The 22946-nt window shown below is 38.2% G+C and overlaps 1 protein-coding gene and 1 long non-coding RNA gene across 4 annotated transcripts in view; both read left to right on the top strand.

The window, feature by feature from the left end:
• Positions 1 to 22946, top strand: part of Tmtc2 (transmembrane and tetratricopeptide repeat containing 2) — a 386817-nt gene that overhangs the window by 116957 nt on the left and 246914 nt on the right. The window lies entirely within an intron of this gene.
• Gm46241 lies at positions 1041 to 19867 on the top strand. Its single transcript, XR_001779848.2, has 2 exons — positions 1041 to 6227; positions 6319 to 19867. It is a non-coding gene; the product is annotated as a predicted gene, 46241 (long non-coding RNA).

Raw genomic sequence — 22946 nt, 5'->3', positions numbered from 1 at the left:
CATGTATGATATGAAATGAACTACCAGATATAGGTGATTTGACTGTGTTTTTGAAACTCACTGGCAATTTCTGTATCATGCTGTGCTTCCTACAACATCTTAACACGGAACTTTAGAAAAATTAAATGAATTGAAAATGTTAGTGCTTTATTTTTTCTCCCTTGTTTTTACTTCGTTTTACTCACTAAAACACTGGTGAGATGGGAGCTGTCTAATGCTTGCTGTCATTGCGTTTTATTTTAACTGCTTCGCTATGTAATAGTGATTATGTAGAGAAATTGATTCATGAATCATTAAGGTCCCGGGGAGTTAAAAAAGATCATATAGTATGTAAGGAATTTGTTTTAAGACAACAGCCAAATTGAAGATTGGTACATAGTTCAAACTTTCTTTTTTAATGGGTGGCTTTGACACACAGAGCTGACTCCTGAATAGAACAGGTATTTAAGGTGACACTGACTCAATTCAAAATGTAGATAGAACTTCAACCCAATGGAATTTTATTAGCTTCATCTATTGAACATTTCCCATAACTGTAGAATGGTGCTATCAGAGACTTAAGACAGAATTATTTTCTTCTTTTACGTATGATAAAAGGTTGTCTCCACAGGCTTATTGAGATCGGAGTGAGATGAGATTAATTCCTGACTGCATGGCTCTGCTTCTTACCTATTTTCCCCTTGTCGTGTGTTCCTTTTATTGTCTGCATTTCTTTTCTGAAGTTCTTGATACCCTAAAGAAAATTATTAAGAATTACCTTTTCTTGAGGTATTGTTGCAGATCCAAAGCATGGTTTACTTTTAAAAAATTAAAATCAAGTCTTCAAAAGTGGTAAAATGACTTATACTTTCTATTTCTAGAATAGGGCGATTCGATTCTGTCTGTCTGTCTGTCTCTGTCTCTGTCTGTCTCTCTGTGTCTCTCTGTCTCTTCCTCTCTGTCTTTCTCTCTCTGTCTCTCTCTGACTCTCTCTCTCTCTCTCTCTCTCCCTCTCTCTCTCTCTCTCTCTGGAACTGACTCTGTAGACCAGCATAGCCTTGAACCCAGAAATTCTCCTGCCTCTGCCTCCCAAATTCTGAGATTAAATGTGTGTACCACCAGGCCCAGCTAGTTTGACTTACATACTAGATTTTGTTCATGTATATGTTTATTTGTTAGAATATTGTTACATTCAGATTTTAATCATTTTGTGGCTTAGATTAAAAGAAAAATAAGTCAGATTAACTCACTTACATATTCCCCCATCTTGGTGTAATAGTACTTACACTAAGTTTTTTTTTTTTTTTTCTATTTGTATGAATAACCTCAGCCATAAAACACTTGTGTCAAGATCTATATTTAAAGTGTCCTTACCTCTCTGGCAGATGTGATCTAGTTTCTGCTTTAACGGTTATGTTTGTGGGGATTTGGCATTGTATAAAGGCAGCTGATATTCTCAGGTCTCTTTAGGGGGCCATTTTGTCATAATGCGTCTCAGTGGCCTTCTTCTTCTTCACACCCTTCCTTATTAGCCCACAGAGAAGTCTGTTGCTTTCTCCCCAGAGTGGTCTCTCATGTGGTCAATGGCAAATTCCTATTAAGAATTTTCCCTTTTGGGTAAATGTTCTCTTGATTTTCTTTGTTCACATGAGTGCACATGTTTCTAAGTCTTTAGTCATTCTAGGCATCCTTCTGGTGAGGTGTGCCATTGAATCAATGCCACATGCAAAATATGATCCCAGACTGAGCACCACTGTGAGACTCCTGCCTCCCTTGGTGTGTAAACTGTGTTGCTGTAATTTCACAAGACATTCTGGCAGCCAGTTTATACTGCTGGGCATGGGAAATGTCTTCCTATACTTTATTTCAGATTTTTGTTTCTGTTATCTTTTATAGGTGCAGTCATTTTAACCATAGTTTTAACATTTACTTTTATTTAAATCTGTTTATTGACAGCATGTCATTGGATAAATCAACTTATAGTTTCCTTAAAGATTTGCTGGGCTCTTGTTTGCCAGTACCTGCATCCTAGTGGGTAAGGAGGACAATACTCATTTTCTATGGTTAGTATCACAGTTTGTGTTTCATGTGTCGTCATGCTACATTGATGATGCTTTCAGAGAAGATGATAAGGAAGAAGATGGGGAACATTGTGGCCAATTCCAGAGGATTATGATATGCTGCGTGCTGTTTTGGCTCTCATGGCGATGTGTAAGGGATCTTGCTTTGCCGAGATTAATTGGTCACGGGTCCTGGAGCTCAATCATTGGAAGGTGGATGCTAGGTTTGCAAAGTCTGTTCTATTATGAACTCTGTTAGGATATAACAGGACAGAAAAGTTTAAGTGGGGAAGAAGTTGGCTTTCAGCATAGAAGAAATGGAGTTTGAAGATGATCTTTCTAGAGGAGACACCCTCACTGTGTAGCTATAACTGGAGGAAATGCATCCTGACTGAATATCATTGTGTCATTTGTCTACATAAGCATGTGGAGGACTATAGGAAGAGTTGCATCCTGGAGTGCTTCTAAGTTAACATGTCATCACAGAATGAGCATGTATTATTGTCAGGTAGTGTAAAAATCACGAATGGCTTTTGAGTAGCTATCATCTGTATGGGTCTCATTTCTCAGTATCATCTTACAGTCATACTTAGGGAAGATTCTGAGAAAGGAAGGTAGGAGTTGGAAGGGAAACAGCGGGGGATACTTCGAGTAAATCAAACTGAAAAGCACAAGAAGAGGGATTACGAGGTATTCGAAATGAGGGTGAAGGACAGATACAAACCACAGTGCTGTGTGAATTGCTTGACTCTAAAATCAAGTGAATATTGGTGTAAGGAAGAATTGTAACTGAATACAACCATGCTGCTTACAGAAATAGATGTCCGTTGTCTCTGGAAGATGGGAGAGTGGGTCTTTCAGGATGCCGCATTTGAAATACTGTGCCCTGGAGCTCTGCAGAAAGTTTTAGACAGAAGGCTTACGTTTGAATATGAGCTACATAGATGAAAGTTCTGAAGTACATAGGGAAGCAAGCAATTGGTACTAGTAGGGATGGGACAGAATAAGTGAGGGCTCAAAGGAAGGGAGACAGGACATTGATGTTGCAGCTTCAAGGCTTAATGATCTCCAGTGGCATTTTCTGAATGTACTATGTGATAGACTTTGTCCTGACTAATCTCTGAAGAATATTGGAAATAGTTTTAATTTAAACTCTTTAGAGTACTGTATGCCATGTCATGCCATGCCATGCCATACCATGCCATACCATACCATACCATGCCATACCATACCATACCATACCATACCATGCTTGCCCTGTGAGTTAATGTCAAGCACTAGGTTGCTTAGAACAGATTCCGATTTTTTTTTATTGTCTCTGCCTAAGTTTTAGATTTACTTTTGACTGATCGATCACGCTCTTGCCTTTTATTTCAGTTCCATTTAGCTTAAAATTATCATGTCCAGTCCTCTCACCACTCCCATTTATAATCTATAGCTTCATTGTGCCTACTTCTCACTGCATGCTTTTAAAGGCCCTGATTAGTTATTTTTCGTAGTTTGATCTGGTCGTCCATATGCTTCACTAGCAGGTTCTGACACTCACCAATATTTGCTCTAAAGTAGTTTAAAGTTGTAGTTAGTGCTGATTACAAAAATCTAGCTCAACTTACTGTACTTGCTAGTGATTTATTTGCGAGTCTTGTGTGGTCTTTACAGTCTTCAAAGCCCATGGACTAAAATGCTTTTGGCACCGTATCAGGCATATTAGTGTTGAACTTATTAGTGGCTTATTACGTTTGGAGGTATTCACAGACATTCTTCTGCTTGTAAATGCCACATTTTTAATTTTGAAAAATTTAGAGAAACAAATAAGAATCCCCCCGGGGCTCACGCTGACCTTACAGTTAACATTTACAGAGTAGATACGGCTCCTCTGACATTTAGGGTCACAAATTGAATTCTCTATTATCTTTGAATTTTAATGGGATCATACCAGTCACTCCCACTGTGGTTTATTCATGGAGATCTCCGCATCACGCTTTATTGATGTTGGCATCTGCTCTGCTCAAGATAAATACATTTTTGCTTACTCGGTCCCTGGAAGAAGCAGAAGTGGACGTTTGTAGGCCAAAACATTTAATTAACAGCGCAGTGAAAGGTGTGACCTAGCAAATGTGAAGTGTCTGCAATGCTCAAGATTGACGGGTGGAATCAATCTGAAGGATGATACCGCCCGGCCACAGGATAAAGTAGCATTGGCTGGCGTCTCTTATCCAGGCAGACTCCAAGCAGGTGCATGGGATGAGGTTGTTCTAGGCAAGATTTAGTCTCTTTTCTCTTTTTCCTCTGATGGAGAATCACAAATCTATTTAGCTTAACATTTCTTCCCTACAGGAACAGACAGTACTTGCATAAGGAAGCGGAGAGCTGACAGAATAAATACAGTTGCTATAGGTGAAAACACTTTTCCCCCCCTAAATGGAAGTTGTTCATTTATACATTTTTGTTGAGTTTAGATACAATATTTTTCCTCATTTTTTTGTATATAAAGTATATACGCTTCAGGTTCTCAGTCTAAATCAGTTCAAATGTCCAAATAGGAGAGTAGCTAAAGTTCACTTAGCAAAGTTAACCTCCATCAGTACAGGCTTCCATTTGAAATGCACAGCTACCCATTTGATAGGCATATGCAGTACCATCTATGCCCCTCACACTTGCTCCAGGGGCTACTTTATATTTGTTCCAAGTTTTTGAGCACCAGGAAGATTTTGGGTGACTGCCCTCCAAAACACATAGATGGTGCCCTTGTGTTTACTTCTCTCGTCCTCCCCCTCCCTCCCTCTCCGCTCTCTGTCTTTCTCCCTTTCTTTCTTTTTTCTTACTTTCTTTTTTCTTCAATCTGTCTCTTTCTTTCTTTCTTTCTTTCTTTCTTTCTTTCTTTCTTTCTTTCTTTCTTTCTTTCTTTCTTTCTCTTTCTCTCTCTCTCTCTCTCTCTCTCTCTCTCTCTCTCTCTCTCTTTCTTTCTGCCCCTCCCTCCCTCCCTCCGTTTCTCCCTCCCTCCCTTCCTTTCTAATTCTATATCCTCTTATTTACAGCATGGATTTGCATTAAGATACAGCATATGTCAAGAATCTCCCTGGGTGTATAAGCAGGTAGATCATGCTTGGAACTTGGAACATTATGCTATTTTTATTTCAATAGGAAGAAAGGACTTAGTTTGCTTGTACTGCCATTTAAAAATGCAAAGGATTTGCCTGCAGGAGCATAGCTTTCTCACTGCTATTTCTGATAGGAATATTTAGTATATATGGAGAGGATTTGAGAAGATGCTCCATTGGGAGGAAGGTGGGATTCATTTTGTCTAGTAAAGATCAGACTTTTCTTCTTATTCCAACCCAGAGTTTAAAAGTCACTGAAGTTGACCGTTGAACTGGATATACCACCGTCAATAACCACAAGAATAAAACTCAACAGAGTCCATGTGCTTTTATTTTAATTTGTTAAAATTAATAATTAAAAAATAATTAAATGATGCTTATTATTGGGAGCTTTGATTATGGATTGGGCCATAAAATGATTTCAACAAGTGGATATTACACAGAATGTTTTCTAGCCACTAAACACTTACATTAGAAAACCATATGTATGCTTTACTGTTATTTTTATAATAATACTTTATGGGTCTCACATTTGCCAAGAGAAAGGGAGGGTTAGGAGTCACTAAAGCTGCAGAGTCTGGTAATAGATATCTGGAAGGATGCGACCCCATTAGTAAAGAATCCTTAATTCATCTAGCAGATAACACTCGTTCGGTTTTGTAGTGTTCCAGCATTTGACATTCCAAATCTTTCCATTATGAAAGATTATGTAATTTTAGCTTTCTCCCCGCCCCCCCCCTAAATCTCCTGAAATACAAGCCTAGTACCTTTTCTACAGTGCATGAAAAAGTTGGCCCTAAACGCAGCCATTGATCCTCCTTCCGTTTCTACAGCCACAGGATGGCTAAGGGAAAGGAAAATAAATAAAATTCTTTAATTGCCGTTCCATTATCTGATATGGAGGTATCAGACTTTGTGTGAGTTACTAGCCTTGTATGCCTGCATAAGTCAGTTTTTCTCTTGTGCTTAGAGCCAGTGAATTCCTATCTAATGGTCCATGCTTCCATCGTAGGCTCACAATCAGACCACGTTTCTGAAACTCTCTCGAAGTCAGGTTCAGCACCAGGATCCTGAGCAGGAACCCAAGGTCAGGGAAATATGCAGGAACAGCTTTAGTTTAGTTGTTCCATTGATTTTTGAGACAGGCTGACCTGTATTTTTCTGGTCCTCTTTTGCAGGTTGAGATCGTAGGTTCGCACTACTTTTTGCCAAGGTGACTTTTGAAAAAAAATTTCTTGTTGTATTTCATTTATGTGTGTGTGCATGCACATGCGCATGTGTGTATGCTTATTTAAATTTTGCACTGTAGTAGTCTTTATTGAATTATTAATTTTAATTCAGACATCATTATTCACATCGATAGCATGTGATATTTCCATCCCTGGGGTGAACATGATTCAATGCTCCAGTTGGGCTGCACCTGCATCCTTAGGCACATCATTTCTTTGAGGTGAAGGCATTAGAAATCTCTTTTCAGATTGTTAAATGGTAAAGGGGCTTGCAGCCCAGCCTGATGACCTGAGTTTAGTCCCTTTGAGCACATAGTAAAAGTAGGGAACTGACTCTGACAAGTTGTCCTATGACCTTCAGATACTTTCTGTGCTGTGCTCTGTGTGGTTGTGTGTGTGTGTGTGTGTGTGTGTGTGTGTGTGTGTGTGTGTGTATGTGTGTGTGCATGTGCGCACACACACACAAATAATTAAATGTAGCACAAGTATTTAAAAAATTCTGTTCTCAGTTTTAAGCATATGGCACATTACAGTTATCATCATTCCTTTCTTACTTTTTAGTAGCATATAAGACAGATCTTATTTCTTCTCCCTGACAGCCATCGGCCAACAAGGAATTTGTCTTTATTATATGTAATGCTGTTTTGTACATTTTATTTCATTTAGTATCTAAGAACTTTTTTTCCCCTCGAATTGATATGAGCTGATGTTCCTGTTCTGTTTTTACAAGAGTCCAGCCCCTAGATCAGCAGTTCTGTTTGGTATACTTTTGGTTATATCCCTCAGTTTAGCAGTTGAGAATGGTTTGGGGTATATCCTGTAATAATTTTACAACATGGAGTGACAGAAGACCATTTGTTGTCTTAAAATCCATTGCTCTTAGCAAGGGAATAGCAGCGTCCCTCTGAGTGTGTGTCCTCTGAATCTTGTTCTTCATTGTTACTGAATAGGTCATTTGTGTCTTCAGTCATTAAACTTTGTCCCTTTTCTCAGAGAGAGGACATAGCGAGACCATAAAAGAAGCCATCAGCTCTCCAGCTACTCCAGAGTGAAGACTTCTCTGCCCTGTTTCCAACGAAACCACATCATTGATTAGATCACCCCAGTGCCTTAGCCATTTTAGCTAAGGGCCAGTGCCTTTTGTCTGTCTTCATTTTTTTCACTGGCATGCTCAAGCGTGGTGGCACACACCATTTGTTCTTGAGTGCCTGTGTGTCCTTTCTGATAATGGAAAAATTTTAGGGCCCTACTTTCTATTAATTCACTGATGTTGGTTATTTCTTGGAGCCTATAGGGCACCCAGTGTTTTCGGGCTATGTTAAAAGAGAAAAGAAGCTAAAACTATGGTTTTAAGATGGTGACCAAGTGTCCCATTTCCTCTGCGTGTCCTGCTGTGTAAGCACCAGGACACTGGAGCAAGTACCCTGTTTTCTAAGGATCTCTTCTTTCAGCATCCCCCCCCCTTTTTTTTCATGAAAACACTCTCCCACTTCTTAGAAATGTAATTTTACCTTTTGTACTTTCCAGCCCTGTTACTGATCTCTGTGGAGTCACTGACTTTTAAAATACTTTTTGCTAACAGGCACAAAAAAACCACTATCTGAAATAATTTCAGTTGATGTATATTTTATTTTTCAAAAGCTTCTTTTAAAAATACTATACTATAGTTTCCTTCTCAAGATAAATTTTTCCACAGTTTGTCTTTCCTGTGGATAACTCAACTGTAATGTAAAATAAAATTTGCCTAGCTGTCTCCATCTAATTGGCCGAATGAGAGTGATGTAGACATTTATTAAATGGAAATATTTATTACAGGACTTCCTAGGTCATTGGTAGCAGTGAGAGTGGATATGGGTGAGGAATCCGTTTATTCCATGTGTAACTGCACTAGAGGAAAGCCATCTCCATGAACACTTCAGAAATTCTCTGTGTTTCTAGAAATGCTATGTCTAGCAATGCCAACTGACAGTCAGTGAGATAGGAAATAAATATCTTACTGTTCCTTACTGGGAGATATTAAATACATAATATTTTACTTTCCAGCATTTTCAGCAACCATTGGCTTACTCTTTCTGAGCCTTATAGAATTTTATGATGGTATGAGATTTGTTTTGAAAGACATTCATTTGAATTTCCTTGATGCTACGCTAATTACAAATTCTTTTAATGTTAAAATGCTAAGCTGTTCACTTGATGGGTAATTATGTAGCCTTAAGATTCACCCAAAAATCCAAAAATATGCAGTCGACAAATTTTAGCTCCAAAGTAAGGCAATAGGTTAGGTCTACAACACTGGGCAGAAAACCAAAACCAAAACAAAAAACCAAAACAAACAAACAAAAAACCCAATCACACGTAAGAAAATGTTTTCTAAAGATAACTCATGGACCTAGTTTAATAGAAGGTAAACATTAAGTCCAATTTTTTTTTCTAAGAATTTGGCTAATGAAAATTCTTTAGGGTTTAAGTAGTATTTCATGTAGCCTTAAAATATCATTTATAGATGATTAAAATGAAGCTTGGACAAATCAAGAAGTTCTAATTTTATGTTTATTTGATAATGTATGTCTTTAATAATGTATTTATTATGTATTTAATAATGTATTTATTATTTTAATGTATGTCTGCTGCCCCCACACATTGTAATAATATATGGGAGTTAAAGGTATAGTTATAGGAATAAGGAGTATGATTGTATGTAGTTAGTATGCTTGCTTGCAAAGTATGGCCAGAGCTCCAGGTTTTATCACTAAAGCTGGGGCAAGAAGAGAGACAGGCAGCCATGGTGGGGATTGTTTTGGCTTTGTGCCTCTGTCAAACAAATGTAAAATTCCACCAAAGTACTCTTTAATACAGCGGGGTGTCACTCAGTGCTACGAAGAAATGTGCCCTCAAGCCACCACACAGGCACTGTACATATACGCAGCTGGATGAGACACGTCCAGTCTGACAGAACTTCTGAATGGTTCCATCTACCTCACGGGTGATAAAAGGCAAAGAAGCAGAGGCTGTGAAAGACCGTCGTTTGCCACTGTGAAGGAAGAGTATCGGAGGAAGTGGGACGAAACAGATTTGAAGGGCAGTGTAATTATTCATTGGGTTCCTGTAATGGTACATCCATTACACATCCCCCCAAACCCAATGGAAGCACCACCAAGAGTTCACCAAGAAGAGCAAACTCTAAAGTTAAACATAGACTTTGAGCTCATCAATTGTAATAAAAGTGTCATCATGGTGCGGGACTCTTCGGCGGCATGTGATGTGCATATGGGGGGGGGGGTAGGTAGTAGATGAGAACTCACAGTGCTTTCTAAGTTTTTCTGTCATCCTGAGCATGCTCTAAAAATGTTCGTTTTATAAAAATCCATCTCTTTTTTTGTAGCCCACTTTTCTCCCTCTTTTGAAGGGAGATTATCTACAGAGATCTTGAAGACTTTATGAAACCAGATTGAAACTCGTCTGTGATTGTAATAATGAATGTAGGCAATAATATATTCCATTTGTAGACATACTTAGCCATATGAGTCTGTGATGTTGAATGCCCTGTGGTCGACCTGATTTTCCTGGTACATATATCTCCTTCTAAATTCTCAGGAACAAATGGGGGATTTCACAGGGATACTAAACGGAGGTGCCATATTCTTGAAATAGCTTTATGCAAATATCAGAGACTCTCCCAATGTGTCATAATTGCCTTGTTCTTAGAGCATCTGGGCACACTGCAGTATAGGATGTCAATTTTCCATGTGGTGATCTGGCCCTGGTCACACACATTAGTTTCCTTTTGTACAGCCTGGGAGTGATTGACCAGTCTGGGAGCAGGTGTTGAAGAAAATGCTGGAAAAGACAAAAAAGTAAGAGGGTAGAGGGCATACGAAAATGTCTCTTTGAAAACAGTGTCCAAAAAGGAAATGGAGGCTCAGTAGTCTGAGGGATTTTAGTGTTTCTTAGTGCTTTTTTTTCTTTTTAAAATTATATATTCATTTAATTTCATTTTTGAGTCAGAATCTTACTATATCACAATTCCTGGGCCAGAACTCTCTATGTAGACCAGGCTACCCTCTAATTCAGAGATACTTGCCCACTTCTGCCTTTCAAGTGCTGGCCTTAAAGGTATGTACCACCACACTAGGTCTTATTCAGTATTCTTTGGGAGATAAAAATTACCCTGTGGTGTTTCTAAGAGAAGATTATAATATCAATTTTAAAAGTTCACTTAAGGATTGTGTGTTTGTGTGGGGGTGTGGGGGGGCTAGGGCTCATATGTGGAAGTCAGAGGATAGCATATGGGAGTCAGTTATGTCCTTTCAAGCATGTGATTGTCTAGAATGGAACTCACTGGGAGCTTAGCAGCAAGTGACCTTCCCTAGGGAAACTGTTCCCTGGCTGTCATCATTTAATTCTTAGTATAATTTGATATGAGGTAACACTTTACTTTATAAGGTAGTAGAGATTGAAGAATCTTGGCTTTCTTTTTTCTTTTCACTCGGTATCATCACGATTACAAAGGTGCATTTGGTGGGGTTTGTAGACATACTCAAGAGCTTGGGAGGGGTGCTAGATTTGTTTCTTTCTGTTGAAAAGTTTTAAAACATATATATATATATAGTATGTATAAAAATTTAGGTTACCAGGTGTTACTTTTTGCTGTTCATATGAGTACCATGTGTGGCATTTTCATATTTCCTGATTTTCTAAGTATAATTTATTATGATATGAAAAAAATCAAAGTAGGTAATAAATATATCTGTAAGTGTGAATGGATAATTATTAACACAGCTACTTCCATTTAATAAAAAGTAGATTTAACACAACTACTTTCATTTAATGAAAGGCAGATACAAATCTATAGTTGAAAAATACACAAATATTATATGATTTAGATCCTTCAGTGATCCTTATTTCGGCCAGGTGGATGGTGGTGGTACCTGCCTTTAATCTCTGCAGCCAGCCTGGTCTACAAATTGAGTTCCTGGACAGCAAGGGCTACATAGAGAAACCCTATCTCAGGAAGAAATAAAAAAGAGTCTTATCCAGTGGGTTGGCATTCATTATTTTCAAAGGCAAACTCAGGTAGCTCTGGGGCTAAGATTGGGATAGGTAGGCATTTATTATGCTGGTCATGTTCACTGGCCCTAAGTCTGTTTTTATTGTTTCTTATTATCTCATTGTCTTATTGTCTCTGCTTACTACAGCCCCTTCCTACCAAAAGAAACTTAAGTAACATTATGAAGAATTAGTCATGCTCTTGACTATCTCTTAAAACAGGTATTTTGGCTAGAACTGGTAATTTATATTATATAACACTATCTTGAACCATGAAGACAAGATAATAATTTATTCAGCAGGTTGTGTCCAGAGTCACCTTTGAATTTAAAGAAGTTTAGTGGCCTCGGTAGATCAGAGTGGAACCTTGATGCATTAGTAAAAATCTATGCTATTGATTTTAAAAAGTTGGTTCAGGATCCTTTTATTGTTTTGCTGATCAACATATCAAGCCCATAGCAGGCACTCAATGAAAAATGCATTAAATGAGTCAAATTGAATGCTATTTAGGCTATTGAGATGAAAATTAAATTGTATCACACATATTCGCAATTGCAAAAGAAGGCATAATATCAGAACTCTATGTAAGGAAGGATGCAGAATCAATTAATATCAAGAACTTAGTAAGAATGCTTGCCTGTAAATAATTAAGAAAATTGAGTGACTGGGAAAATGGCAGTATACTAGAAATAAACATATTAGAAATAAATGTGCATTCGATATGAATGCTATACATGACTTGATTTGTAGTCATCGAACTGGTCACTTGCATTTAAGTTTTCCTGTTAAGTGAGGGAGAAACGAGTTATCTATGGGGTTATTTTTAGGAAAGCAGTCTATGAAAAACAGACAAATAGGGCTGGGCAGATGCCTCAACAGGTTAGAATGGGTGCTTTACTAACCAGAAGAGCTAAGTTTGACTCCCCAATGCTCTTTTAAACACACAGGCATACTTGTGAATGAAGTCCTGGTCATATGGGTCAATGGCTGACCCATTCTCTTTAGGCAGGCACCTTTTAAAAAGTAGTTCTTGTAATTAATATTATATCTTTAATTAATTTAAGTTATATTAAACTTTGAAGAGAAGTGTAGCCCCAGTATTGGGTCAGGGTGGGGTTAGAGGAGGCCTTCAGGAACTGATTTTCCAGGCTTCCCAGCCAAAAGAGTAAGTTCCTGATCAGTGAGACACTGCCTAAAGTCCACCAGACATGGCGCAACAGGGGAAATTGATTGGAATATTGTCTGGTCTCCTATGTGTCCCATGGTTATGTCCCCTCAGAGAGAAAAGTGTAAAAAGAGATTTAGAAGCAAACAAACAAACAAATAAATACACTCCAGACATCTAGGCAGTCCGGAAGTGTACATACCTGTCTCTTTGTGATGTAGAGTTCATTTTGACAACATAGGTAGGAACCTGAGAATACTTCTTTCAATGAATTCCAAGTTGACATCAGAAGGAGTTTTATTTGAAAAAGGAAATTGAGCTATAAATACCAGTGGATTCAGAAAAGATTTATAATGGGACAAGACCAGTTGGAAATGTGAGAGGGGATGGATGTTCACCACTCTTCCCCCCTCGCTGAACCCAAGCTCAAGGGCGGGGGTGGGGGGATTGCCAGATGCAGTCAGCCATGGGAGGGGAGAGAAGCTGTGCAGAGCCAAGACACAGGAGGGAACACTGAGGCCATTTGTAGAGTAACTTTGATTTTTCCATTCAACTTAGAGTTCTCCCTTCTTCACGGGTGCTTGCCCTGTCTGTGGTGGGGCTTTCTTCTTTGCTTCTTGTGGACTTTATAGATAATTGCTTCCTTTCCTCATCCTTTCTCTTCCCAACAGTCAGTCTGCTATATCCCCAGCATGGCAGGATTAGGGAAAAACTGAAGCATCATCCCAAATGTGTATATTTCCATGTATTGCACGGTATAATTATTCAAATAATCAATGGGGCACTTTGTGGGACACAACTTTGAGAAGCCCAGGAGTTTGCTTAAGAGAAAAATTTTTGTTATTAGAGCTTTCATAATTTGTTTATTCATAATTAATATACATTTCTGATTTGTATATTTATTAACAGTGAAGTACATGTATGAATACACAGAACACATATGCACATATACAATCTACATGTATATACACATATACAGAACACACTTATACACACGCATACATCATCCCTGTTTGCTGGTATTGCCCTAGATTTTTTTTTCCAGTTTCAGTACACAAAAGAGCAAAATGATCATGAATTGAAATTTTTGCCACAGCTTCAATGCACTTGTTTTTCAGTGGCTACTTTAGTCAGTTGAGGAACGAAGAAGAGAGCCCTGCACTGAGAAAAGCTTACCCATATCAGGTTCATTTTTCATTTCAACTTCCACAGGAATGTTTAAACTTAGGGATTGTTTCCTCAATCTACTTTGAATGTCTTCTCCCCAAGTGGAAGAGCCTGGTGTATAACGACATTCTTCACTGTGGGGTGAGCTTTGACATCAGTACTGTGTATCCGGCATTCATCCAGGTGTATCCTTTATTCTTACAGAGATTGGAAAGGAAAGCGAGGACTTTAATAGAAGTGGCTGAGCAAGCCCACTGCCATTCTGTTTTCACACATTTAAACCCAAAAGTCCTATGCTGACATCCCAGTAATGGTGCCAATATCGAAAGAGAGTCCTTTGTTTTTCAGTTTTCTTTTCATTCCGTGCTTCTGAAGATTTTTGCTTGTCCTCTACAAAAGTTTTAGTTAGAGTCCAAAGCATAAGTTTTCGATGGCCGTGCTTAAAGGAAGATATTTTTAATTTCGAATTCCATTTCGAATCATTTCCTCACATAAAAGGACTTGCAGAGATGGAGAGCTTCAATTATGTTCATATGTAATTATGCGGCAACATTTGCTTCAAATCATTGCACATCTTTGGTGGGGGTAGAAAGTATTTCTTAATTACTGACTGGACTGATTTTCCTTTCCCCTCTGGTTGAGTGTACGTGGCCTTCCTGATGAGCTATTTGAAATTCTCTGACACGACCGTGTAACATACACACTTGCTTACTGGGGATTGCAATGTTTTAGTGATGGGCAGGAGACGGAGAAGCGTATGAACCCATTGTCTGTGAACCCTGCTCCTATTTGTGAAATATTACGATCTGAATATTGGTAATATTTTCTATAAAAACTTAACACATTTGTTCAGCATATTACACCTGAAGTTTTATGCATCTATTTTAAACTTGAGAACGAACCCACATTTCCTTCCACTGTTGTGGAGGTTAGAGGTGGGTAGTGCTAACTGTTTTGTATCAAGTAAGTCTAAAAGGTACTGATATTATCACTAGCATCCAGTTCTACATAATTCCTGATCCCGATGACCTAGGATCATACATAGTAATAATAAAGCTATTATACAAGTTCTAGAATATAAGTTAAAAGTGGAAAGGCAGTAGTGAGAGACGAAAAACACTCTAAGGCTTGAGAAATCATCAGAATTTTTGCAGGAGCTGCAGTAATCTGGTTTTGCTTTGTGAAGAGTTAAAGCTTACCAGTGTAATCCTTCTTTCTTCCCTTTCTCACATTAACACAGCGAGAGGAAGGAAAGCCACATTAGCCAAGCACGTACCTGCTATGAAACAGTTGGAATTATAGCCACAAAAAGGAAATGGACCGAGTTCATGTCGTAGTAAGGAGCCAAGCTGGGCTAGCACCAGGGCTTGTTAGCATTCAAGGCTGTTATTGTTCTCCACACCAAGTTCTGTTTTCTTTTGAGATTGGGTGTAGTTTGACACTTCTACAGTCTTGGCTCTTGGGAGGCAAAAGCCAGAGATTGAGACAGAAGAATCACAAGGTGGAGAATTTGAGGCCAGCCTATGCTTCAGTGCAGGTTGCACACTAACCTGGGGTGCACAGTGAAAGTTTGTGTTAAGTGCATATCCCTTTCCTATGTGCACTTGGGTATGTATACACACACACACATGTACACGCACACGCACAATTATTATTGATCTAAATATAAGAAGGAAACATCACTGTAATTTTTGTGAAAATTTTGAAGATTATAATTTAACTTCAACAAATTATATTTTATTTTAGATTTGTATATTATGGCAAAAGAGCTAGAGTTTTGGGATAGATGCAGTCCACCTTATGGTCAGCATCAACCAGTGACCAGCTCAATATAGTCCAGGGGCAGGCATCTCAAACACGTTCAGTTCCGTGGCCTTGAAAAACCTAAGGGCAAAATAGTCTTTATAAATAGACACATATTTAGCATCTATTATGAGGAATAGGCTGTGATAGACCGCAGAGAGGAAGAAGTAGTATTATAAAGCATTTCTGTTCTTAAAATTATATGTTTATATATATATATATACATATATATATATACACATATATATACACATATGCATATGTATATATGTACATGTGTGTGTATTTGTTTGTTTGTATGTCTATGTGCAGTGTCTTCAGAGGTCACAAGAGGCCATTGGGTCCCTTGGAGCTGGAGTTATTGAAGGTTGTGAGCTGCCATTTATGTGCTGTGTGCTGGGCATTGAACCAATGTCTTCTCAAAGAATAGGCATTGCTCTTATGAACGACATCATCTATATAGCTCTGAATGCTTGTGATTTAATTCCTGTAACCTGCAGACCCTATGTACCATTCCCAAATGGTTGCTAAATGAGTAAATGATGGATAGGTAACATAATATAAATGTTAAAATAATATAATAAACCAATATATATAACTGAAGGCTCTTAGTTTCAGGATCAATATGAGAGAACTGCAATATAATATAATATAATATAATATAATGATAGAATAAAAACAGAAATATCATCATCCATTGAAATATTAATAGTATTTGCAAAACTATTAAAAATAGAGAAATTTCACAGCATAATAAGGTCATGTAATGATATAAATATTTTGAATAAAAGGACATTTAGTCCACATATAAGAATATCTAGTTGTGTTTTTCTACATGGTACTGGGTCTGTCCATACCAACAAGTATGTTAAATATAGTTAATTAATAAGTTTGTTAATTTCATGATTACACTATGGTAATACCAACCATCTTTGGTTTGTATGCTTTTGTTAACCCACAAATCTCAGAAAGTTGCTTGAGAACTAAAGCTTTTCAGGGCTTTCACTAATATTTACTATTGGATCAAACTTAGTTCTAGTGCACAAGTCATTTGCACCCATACCCTGGAAGGCACTTGTCCTGACCTTTCCATGACAGATTTAAAAAAAAAAAAAAAACTTTTCTATTATACTCTGTAGTATCCAATCTGGGATTACCTGCTACTGTTTTGTCTGAATTTTGGCTTTAGAGTAGCTTTTTTGTTCCATTTAAAAGAATATTCATGCCATGAAGAGAGAGAGAGAGAGAGAGAGAGAGAGAGAGAGAGAGAGAGAGAGAGAGAGAGAGAGAAAGAGTGTGTTTGTGTGTTTATGGTTATTCTAATAGTATTTCATCAGGAAACACAAAAGTAATGCCAGCTCTTTGATAAAAAATTATAGCAATGAATGTGTGATTAACTATCCTTGGCAAATGTTCTCCCTCCTATTAATTAAAAAGTAATATCCCAGTTATGTAAGATGTATATAATATAATGCTGTTGGTACTTATTTTTTCTTAAGTTACTTAAACTTTGAAAATACTTTATCTGTTCATATTTGTAAAGGTTTAGGGCAGTGCCTGGCTCGTAACATGTGGCATTAAATATTAGGCATATGATAGATAATGATTTATGAGTAAGATTTGTTATTCCTCGGGGAAAGGAAATATGAGAGAAGTTTAAACACATTTTTTTATATCATGAATTATCAAAATGTCATTTGTAAACATTAAATAATTTATCTTTTAAGGCGTAGATGCCTTTAGTTTTTGGCCTTCTTAAGAGTAGATTACCGAATCTGCTCTTCTTTGGAAGGTAGAATATACATAAAACTCAGGGCAAACACAGGCTGTGCACATCTCAGTAGAAAGACTTGCTCAGAGTGAAGACAGTGTGAGAGTAGATGCAATTTTGCTTAACTGTTGTGATTGTCCTCATGTTATATTTATGTTCCTAGAGATAGATAAGACCAACTATGCTCCATATCACTTTTCCTCTGTGGAGATTCAAGCTTGTCACTTGTATGCCAAATCGTGTTCTGTGTGGTGATTGGTATTCTTTGAAATATTCTCATTTACTTGAACTTGAGAAGTATCTGCTAGGGAACAAATTTTGTGAAATTTGCTTTGTGATATTTTCATTATTTTTGGAGAGTTTTTTTTTTTTTAATACTTAATATGTTCCAGGATCTCTTCCAAGTTGCAGAAGGGGAGTGGAGAACTGACAGTATGACCTTACAGTGGTAAGGTAGAGGTGGTGCTACGGAATGGTTACAGTTGAGCTAGGCTTCACAAAGGCAACCCCGGGGGCAATTTATCCACTCAGAAATGTCCAGAGGGCTTCTGAAGCCAACGAGAAGGTGAACTCTGGAGAATGAGAGGGTGCCAGCAAGGTGAGGGTGGAGAGGTTGAAATGGGAAGAGTCACTTTGAATAATTTTACAAAAAGAGATACAGAGGGAGGTCGGGATAACCTGACCTCGAGACCGAGGATCAAAGTCCTGTGAGTGAGGTTTGATATGAAAGGGGAAGTTGCCTCAGAAGTAGCCATGGAGGTGAGCAGAGGCCACAGAATGCTGAATTGTATTGACAGTATTAAAGGTTTTCTTTGTGTCCCAAGAGCAGTGGGGTTCACTTAAAACCATTTAAATGAATGGAGCTAGAAGAAGAGGCTTGCTCTTGTGTGGAGAAAGCAACCTCTGCGTAGTTTTGTTATTTTATTTTTTTCTTCAAAAGGTCTCATTTGGCTCATAAATGGTCAGTACATAGTCAAGAGACTTGAGACAATGCTTTCATTGTATTGTCTCAAGTTGAATTCTACTGTTTTTATACATATATGTTTGTGCCTCTGCCCAACAGTAGGTTTAAAGTGTTTACTGATCTACTGTCCCCTTTGCCTACTGTGCATTTCTCTACATTGTAAGTGAATTACCATAAGACTTACTGGCATACATAATACGTTGTCCTTTAATGCTAATAGTAGTTTATTATTTAGTGACAGTGAGTCTAAGGCACAAATAGCTGCATGTGATATTATTAGAACTCTGAGTGTCATGACTGCCTTGGGAAGCTTTCATCTTTCATCTTTCTGTGGCATCTGACCATGTCACAGTAGTCTCTGAGGCGATTGTTCTGTGACTCCTCAGCTTTGACTCTTATGCTAAAGGCTACTGAAGTAGCCTTTCATTTTATGTTCGAATCCTTGGAACACAAAGAGCCTGGAGGGGGCTCAACTCTGCGTCTGTGTATAGAGAAATGGGTTGGGGAAGTTTCATTCCTTGAAATCCTTGATGATGTTAGTTGTAAAAGATATATGGATATGGTTAAGTCTCAAATGTTTTCAACAGTAGTTTGTGATATGTTTCAGGAAGTTAGCATGTGTCTGATTTGGAAAATATTTAAGTAGTAGACATACGTATATGTGATGTCTTAGAAAAGTCATAGCACTTTCAATATGGTGGTAACTTAGGAAGGCATGGTCTGGTGACTTAGAGAAAACATATTTACTATATATCATTTAGTTTTTGAAATAATTTTAAATGAAAGCATACTGGGAATAAATAATACCCAAGTTGAACACTTTGTCAGTGCTAGATGGTGGATATTTTAAGTGAAAACAAATAAATTTTTAAAAAGGAAATTTACTGTTGGAGATCTTGACAGAAAACCACAGCCGATTAAAAGTAGTTTTAAAAATGACAAGTGATGTGGATCTGTTTCTAATCCCAGCATGAGAGAGGCTAAGATACTGTGAATTCATAGCAAAATAGAAATGCTGTGTATTTATTGTGTATTATCAAGAAGGTTATAGGAAAGCATTCTCAGGGTTGGTTTTACAATTTGAATTCGATGTCAGGGGCTCATATGTCAATTCCTGTCCACAAGCAGTTTCTCTCACTTATAAATTTGTCATAGCTATAAATGTCAAATTCTTACTGTAAGCCACTGTCCTGGCTAATTTTCAGACAACTTGACACAAGCTAGAGTCAACTGAAAGGAGGCAACCTAAGATAAGAAAATGCCTCTAACTGAGCCACCAACCAAAGAGGAGACACAGGGCAGACCTCGGACCGAGGCTCTAGCATATATGAAGCAGATGTGCTGCTCAGTTTCCATGGCTGCCTTGTCTGGCTTCAGAGGGAGAGGGTGTCCTAATCCTACAGAGACTTGATGTGCCAGGGTTGTGGGGTACTGAGGAGGAGCCCCACCCTTTCAGAGGGGAAGGGGGGAGGATGGGGAAGGACTCTGTGAGGAGGGGGGGACTGGAAGGGAGGGCAGCAATTGGGATGTAAATAAAAAAAAATTAAAACGCCAGAAAAAAAAAGAAGGAAAAAAAAAAAAAGAAAATGAAAGAATGAACAGCAGCAATCATGCTGTTGGATAGAGGATATGAATATCTGGAATCAGTGACAGGCTCAGAGAGCGTCATGCAAGCAGGCTGGGTTTAAAACGGAGCCTTCTGAAGAGAGGTATGCGTGGACAAAACGCTTGGTCCATCAAATTAGGGGATTCGTTGTATAAATCATATTGCCACCGGAAGATTATTTTTCCTATTTCTATGACCAAAAGTTTTCAAAGGCTTTATCATAAAATATTGAAAAAGAAAGAAAAAAATCCCTGAGGGGTATTTTTGTTATTAGTAATTGATGACGGAGGGTCCGGCCCATTGTGAGTGGTGCCATCTCTGGGCTGGTGGTCCTGGGTTCTAGAGGAAAGCAGGCTGAGCGAGCCATGATGAGCAAGCCACTAAATAGCACCTTCCATGGCCTCTGTATCAGCTGTTGCCTTTAGGTTCTTCCTGTGTTTGACTTCCTGTCATGACATCCTTCGATGATGAACAGCGATGTGGAAATATAAGCCAAGCAAACCGCTTTCTCCCTAAGTAGTTTTGGTCATGGTGTTTCATCACCGCAATAGACACCCTAACTGGGACAGTCCCTAAAGGTGACAAAGGAAGCAGAAAGGCTGATGCTGTGCCTTCTCAGCATGAAAGCATTTTTTCCCCAGAATTACATTATATCTCTATGGCAAGCACTTACACTCAGGGTGTTCACTGAACAGCACCCGGTAGATTGTAGGTGCTTCATATCCTTGAAGGTCATCCCATAGCACAGTCTGATAAGCTTGTGATGGCTGAGATTTGAGCTCATTTATAACTCCCATTTTAGTCCAAAGTCCTTACTGATGCTGTTTTGTTTTTGTTTTTTTTTTTTGTTTTGTTTTGTTTTTTTCTGGAATGATAGGTAATGGTTAGTAAAAGGTGTCTTTTTTTCTTTTCTTTTTTTAGTAAAGACATTGTCATAGTGAGTTGCTTTGAAAACTGAGATCTAATGGCTCAATGGTCCCAGTAGTTTCCCCCAGATAACGTGGTAGATGCTCAAACGGGTTTGCTGTGGGAACATCGACTCTGTCTGTTTTCGCTTTGTTACCTGTTCTGTGTTCACGAGCATCCCCTTTCAGTGATCATAGAATGCTATCATTAGCACAGTGGCTTATTTGAAGTATCGTCCTATGGGTTATACTAAGAACATTTGGTGAAATTGAAAGGTAAGCTAAGAGTTTGAATGTCAGCCCTCTTGGCTTCTCAGTATTATGTCTGCCTTATACTCACAGCCACATCCTACCTTGATGCCTGATAGGATGTGGTTATATAGATTTTTTTTATCTGTGGAAACTCAGAATGCAGCCACTATTAACTAACCTGAAGACCTGGGCAAATTTTTCTTGGATACTGATGTGAATAATCATATCTTTTCATGGTATATATCCTTAGTATCTTTGACTATTTCCTTGTACCACATTTTTTAAAAGTCCTAAAATGTGACAGGTCAAGGTAAGTGGTTATCTAGTAAAATGTTATACTTGCTTCAGAATTGGTACCCCCTTTCCCAGTGAACACACATCATGGGCAGATACTTTGTACAATTCTGTTTTGTGTTTTAAATGTGGTTGCTGTTTTTAATTATGTCTGCAGTTCTTCTATAAGAACTTAGTCTATCATTTTTAGGCTTAATAAACAATATCTACTATAGACTATCTCCTTAGTTATTTATATTGTAAATTTTTTCCTTAGTGAGGAGCTTCAAATTTTATCTTATGTAAGAATTTCTCCTCAATTCTGGCCTGGGATACCTCTCCTCTAATCCCAACACAATTTCCTTTGAAAAACAGCAGTGAAATTTTATTAAACTCTTAATAATTTATAATGCCTAGCCAAAGAAAATAAAAATGATTACTGAAAGGCACAAGTCTGCACTACAAATAAATTGTGTGCCGGTGGCAGCCACTAATTCGAAGCAGCTTGTGAATTTGGGCAGAAAGTTTTTAAATTATCTGAATTATAGTTCTAACTTAATTTGTCATCCATGGAAATGAAGTGACTTCTCTAAGAACAGCAAAACGGGCTGCCGGAACATGGTACAATACATCAATCCTGGAAGCAGGCTTGAGTTCAGATGAATCCGCACCTTTTTGCTCCTTTGGCCGCCCCCACACCCCCATGCAATGTAATGTTTGGTTTGTGTTCAAGGAAGATGCCCACCAAGACTCATAGTCCTATTTAGACACCATGCAAGATGGCTTCTTTTCTAGCCTGACTCTAGTTAGGCAAGAGGCTTTGTCTCAGTGAAGACATTCTTCTATGCCATTCCCCCCTCCCCATCTTTTCCAAAATATCAGTAAACTTTATGGAGTAGAACATATAAAGTTAACATATTTTCTGAAGGGTTTTAAAGGACAAAGTTGTTTGTCTTTTAAGGTAGCGAGATGGAAAAAGTTTAGTAGGACCGTGGCATAATAAACCAATAAAGCCAGCTGGACAAACATTTACCCACTGAAGTAGGTGCTAAGGCCAGGCGAGAATCCGTCTATGCAGCTTGAACATGTGCTAAGAGCCTTGTTGCAGTTTCTGGCAGATTATTTGCAAGATTAGTACTGAGGCTACAAAGCAGTGTCAACTGGAAAGAAGCCAAGAAAAGCCTCCATGTTTTAAATTTTCAGTAGTTGGGGCACTTACTGATCTCCGCTGTTTATTGAGGCCCTTTCTGGAGGACATTGGAGAACAAAACCAGTTAGTTATGTCTAGTTTTCCCCCCTCCCCTCTTAAAATGCTTCTTTCTGCAATTCAGTTGAGCTCTTCAAACAAAATGTGTGGTGAATTATTGCCAAATAAATCTGTAAGGAGAATGAAAATCCCAAACAAATATGCCAGATATACAGCTGCTAATCTGTCCGCTAATTGGAATATTGACAAATTCAATAATGTATTCAAGATTTTTTTCTGCTCAACTTTTAAGAAATTTTAATGTTGACCAGAGCTGTATCTTGACACTTAAGGCTGTTATCCATTAAATACATAATTGGTTTCCAAAACTTGAGGCCAATACAGCCAAGGAGGGAGCATGGGGAAGGGATTTCCACTG

The sequence above is a fragment of the Mus musculus genome, chromosome 10, assembly GCF_000001635.26.
Source record: "Mus musculus strain C57BL/6J chromosome 10, GRCm38.p6 C57BL/6J".
In the NCBI taxonomy this organism is placed as follows: domain Eukaryota; kingdom Metazoa; phylum Chordata; class Mammalia; order Rodentia; family Muridae; genus Mus; species Mus musculus.
This window is presented reverse-complemented; position numbering and strand designations above follow the sequence as displayed.